The sequence below is a fragment of the Borostomias antarcticus genome (assembly GCF_949987555.1).
Source record: "Borostomias antarcticus genome assembly, chromosome: 19".
Taxonomy (NCBI): Eukaryota; Metazoa; Chordata; class Actinopteri; order Stomiiformes; family Stomiidae; genus Borostomias; species Borostomias antarcticus.
This window is the reverse complement of record NC_140252.1, coordinates 19,121,940-19,127,167: the sequence shown is the minus strand read 5'-3', so window position 1 is coordinate 19,127,167 and position 5,228 is coordinate 19,121,940.

Here is a 5,228-nt window from a genome sequence, read left to right as displayed (position 1 = left end):
ATAACCGAGAGCTGTTTTTTTATTCCACCTCTATTGATTGTTATGGGTGCCCACGTCACCTGACCTGACTCAATTATGCCAATTGGATGGTGCAGTGACACCATGAGGTGGTAGAAACAGGAACAAGCAGAGAGAGAGAAGGAGAGGGGGGATTTAGATGGGAGGCAGCGAGAGAGAGAGGTGTGTTTGATTGAGAGAGGGGGGGAGAGGGAGAGAGAGGGGGGAGAGAGAGGAGGTGGGGAATGGAGAGAGGAGAGAGAGAGGGGGGAGAGGGAGAGAAAGAGAGGGGGGAGAGAGAGGGAGGTGGGGATGGAGAGAGAGATGGAGGGAGGGGAGAGAGGGAGAGAGATGGAGGGAGGGGAGAGAGGGAGATAGAAAGAGGGGGGAGAGAGAGGGAGGTGGGGAATGGAGAGAGAGTATGGAGGGAGGGCAGAGAGGGGGAGAGAGAGAGGGAGGTGGGGAATGGAGAGAGAGATGGAGGGAGGGGAGAGAGGGAGAGAGAGAGGGGGGGGGAGAGAGAGGGGAGAGAGAGAGAGCTGTGAGATGAGGCAGATGGGGTGAAAACGTTCCGCTGGAGGAATACATATCACTCTGGCCGTATTACTGGGAGTGAAGCAGGATGGGCTTTGAAATGTTAGTGATGTCATTTCCACCTGTCAGTCATGTCGCGCCACGATAAACCTGTGGCCATTACACAAATGAGGTGTCGACGTGACCCCCCTCTGCATGCATAAATGTATATATATGCACGTAGTTTACACACACACACACAAACACACACCCTACCACCGAATCAAAGCAGTGGAAGTTTCTAGAAGGAGAGAGAGAGGAACATACCGGTAAACGATCCGCACAGAGCCACAGTTGACCAGGCCTCAGCTAGGAAGTAAGAACCCTTGAGAACCAGTGGTTCTGGAGCCTAGTGGCCCATAAGGCAGGAGCCTATCACCTGATTCCTTAGCGTGAGGCAGCCTTATGTACAAGTTCACCCCCTGGACATGATGCTAGTATGTCTCAGGGACTTTCCCCCAATCCAACCCTTGATGCTGACTGCCAAGCAGGGAGGCATTGGGTACCATTCTTTATAGTATTTGGTATGACTCGGCCGGGGATCGAACCTTCAACCTCCCAATCTCAGGGCGGACACTCTAACCACAAGGCCACTGTGCTGGTATAGGCCCAGGCCTTCCTTTGGGCCAGTGGCCAGACTGTATAAACATAGATATACTGTTACTAGACATATCTACAGCCTGGATGTATATATGTATCAATATGTACTCCTAGACATATCTATTTATACATACTGGTCCCTGGGTGATACTGTTTTTTTGCTTCCCTCTGGAATATGTAGGGGGGGGTCGTATGCCCACCTCCCTTGTTCTCTGTAAAGCGCATTGTGTTGCCTCTGGGTATGAAATGCGCTATACAAATAAAGCTTTGATTGATTGATTGATTGATTGATTGATTGATTGATTGATTGATTGATCAATGTGTACTCCTAGAGATATCTATGTATACATACTGGATGTATGTATTTTATTCTATACACATGTTGTACGTATGGATGTACACAGTCCTAATTCTTCCTCTTTTTTATGCGTATTGCTACTATACATATTCTGTATCTGCATTTACAACTTTGCTGTAATTTTTTCCACTGCTGAGACGCCAAATCCCCCCCCCCCTAGAGGGATGGTTAAAGTATCTATCCATCTAGGCCTCACCCAGCCTGGGGTTAAATTAACGACGGCCGCTCCTTCGCCACTGTCACACAGACGGATCGGCCCGGAGCTCTGCCTCCCTTTGAACTGGGTCTCGGCCCACGCACGCCCCGAGAGCCAAAACGCCACACCAACGCAAACACTCTCAGATCGCGCCGACGCCGCGAACAACGGGTGCATTTATGGCGGCGTCTCTAGAGGGGTGAGGTGAGGAGAGAGTCTCTCCAGCACCCTGGCCTGGGAGAGGTCAACAGCTCGGCAAACAGAGCGCGGAGCTAGCTTATGGAAGAGCGCCATCATATTTCAATTAGCTCAGATGGTCGAGGGAAAAGTCAATAAGATTAGCCTTGTTTGCGTTTTCATAAATGAATCCTTGTGGTGAACATGTGGCCGCTGAGTTGAGCCTTTCCAGGAGACTGGGATTAGTTTGGTACTTTGAAGGTCCAAAGTTCTGGTGGAATAAAACAAAATGGTGACTGTTGATTTAAAAGATGATTTGTTCATGCATTGGCTGTGTAGTTGATTTCCCATCACATGACAGCAGATTTTAGAGTATAGCAACCATGATTATATGGCAAATGGTCTTTCTATCTATCTATCTATCTATCTATCTATCTATCTATCTATCTATCTATCTATGGTGTCAGCGACAAACTAACGTCAACGACAATCTATCTCTGCCTGTCTGTCTTTCTGCCTTACTTTCTTTTTTTCCTTCCTTCCTTCCTTCCTTCCTTCCTTCCTTCCTTCCTTCCTTCCTTCCTTCCTTCCTTCCTTCCTTCCTTCCTTCCTTCCTTCCTTCCTTCCTTCCTTCCTTCCTTCCTTCCTTCCTTCCTAACTTCCTTCCTTTCTTTCTTTCTTTCTTTCTTTCTTTCTTTCTTTCTTTCTTTCTTTCTTTCTTTCTTTCTTTCTTTCTTTCTTTCTTTCATTCTTTCTTTCTTTCTTTCTTACCACCAGATGAAAACCAAACCCAAAGGGAATGTAAGAGCTCTCAGATCCATCTCATTCTCCCAGCATGCCTCTCTCTCTCTCTCTCTCTCTCTCTCTCTCTCTCACCTTGCTGTGTGGTTTTACAGAGCAGAGGTGAGGGCTCCAGGAGAGGGGGTGTGTGCTGGTCTCCTGTGCCCAGGGAGGGGCTGCTGTTGGGGGGGTTTAATTAGAGCGAGTGGATGCCTCAACGGCTGAACCCCTGCTTCACATTACAGCCTGCCGCCAGGGGTTAACTAGCCTGATAAATGGGTCCTGCCACAGAAAACACACACAAATACACTGCCTGTTTGCTGCCTGCTGGCTTGACACAAACACACACACACACACACACACACGCACACACACACACACACACAATATGCCTCTAAACATAAAAAAACAAGAGTAGTCGTCACAGACACACATAAGCACACTTGAACACACAAATACACAACCTTTTCAGTTAAACACTCATTCATGGGCACTGCAGACTACTACCTTCACATACACACACACACACACACTTGCCTGGTCCTCTGGGGTCATCCTGTAAGACTGTAATTGATAGAAGTCCTAACGAGCCCTCGTTAAGTGCCTGATTGGTCAGGAGCCTTAACGGGCCAGGCCCGGTGCTGTGACATCTGGTGACTGGATGTAAAATTGAAACTAGCATCTCCATTAGCCTGGAGTGGCGGCAGCTGGCTCTGCCTGCTCTCTCTCTCTCTCTCTCTCTCTCTCTCTCTCTCTCTCACACACACACACACACACACACACACACACACACACTGATATCCCCCTCAGACATCTGTAGCTTCATTCACTATAGAGTCTGTCTATGATGGTGTATGGCTGTAGTGAGCTTGAAGGGATGCAAGCATGTTTAAACCTAGAGTGAGGACTGTGTGTGTGTGTGTGTGTGTGTGTGTGTGTGTGTGTGTGTGTGTGTGTGTGTGTGTGTGTCTGTGTGTCTTGGGTTTTCAGAGGACTGAATGATTATGCAAAAACATCTCCTGGCTCTGGTGACCTTCACTAGGATGACTCCTGTGAGCGTGTGTGTGTGTGAGCGTGTGTGTGTGTGTGTGTGTGTGTGTGTGCGGGCAGAAGGGTGACATGCCACCAGTGAGTTCTTGTTTCTTCATAAATCTCCCGTCTTAATCAAAGCGGAGGCCTGGGCCATTAATAACCTTCTGTGGTCGCCTTGACGACAGAGTACAATGCGTCTAATGGAACAATTTATTTCCATAATGCTGCATTGTCACTGCAGCCATGCAGCCAGTCACGAGAGAGAGAGAGAGAGAGAGAGAGAGAGAGAGAGAGAGAGAGAGAGAGAGACAGAGAGAGAGACAGAGGGGGGAGAGAGAGAGAGAGAGAGGGAGGGAGAGATATAGAAAGGGTCAGAGAGAGTGGGAGAGACAGAGAGGGAGGGAGGGAGAGAGGGAGAGAGAGTGGGAGAAGTACAGGGACTGAGAGGGAGTGAAAGAGAGAGAACGCGAGAGAGAGAGAGGGGAGAAGGAGAGAAAGGTTGCGAGGGGAGGTAGCAGCAGAGTATGGAGGCGTAATTAGCGGATGAAGTTTGGTGTCGGGCGCGCCGGTGTGTGTGTGTGTGTGTGTGTGTGTCTGTGTGTGTGTGTGTGTGTGTGCGTGTGTGTGTGTGTGTGCGGATCGGGCCGGGGCGATGAATCAGCACCAGACAGCCCTCGGCCTCTCAACTTGTCACCACCTCTGACAGAACGGCCCAATTATGGGATTGCTAATTCCTCAGTTAGCCCGCGCTCCACGGCCCTGGCACCGCCAGCGCCACTTCCCGAAGCGCCATGTCCTCAGACTGACGTTGACACAACGTCGGCCCGACCGTGGCGGTCTGGACCGGGAGGCAGGCAGAGGCGGAGCTTCTGGAGGTGACCTGGCCACCAGGTACGAGCGGCTGCAGCGGTCGCCAACGGCCCACAGTCGACACGGCCGACTCTGAAGGAGGTGAATAGAGCACCTGAGAGGAAGCAGGAAAATTCGGAAAAAATATGTACGGTAGTCAATGACAATAAACAAATAATTTCTTGATCCCGTTTGAATTGTGCCATGACCATTATGATGTTTGTTAATTTAAAACATAATTTTGCAAGTCAAGAAAGTTGCAGTTTGTCGTAATACTATAAAGCAGTTATTCCAGAACGAATTTAAAATGATTAAAAGAGGTGAAAATCACTATTAGTCTGGCCATGTTGAGAGCTGCAGGAATGTGAAAGGAGAGTTAGTCAGTTCTGTAAGAGCTGGCATGAGAGATCGGCTATACAAGGTTTTGCTGAGTGTTAAATGAGTGTAATGTCGGCTAGCTAATATTAGCGGGTTAACCAAGATTAGTCAAATTTATGTTTTAAATTGACAAACATCATATGTGATGATCATGGCACAATTCAATCGGGATCAAGAAATATTTTTTCTCACGCCGTTCACTACCGTTCATATTCCTTCTCATTTAATGTCCCATGGCGGTTTTCTCTTCCTGCTTCCGCTCTATACCTTTGACACCTTGTGTTGGAT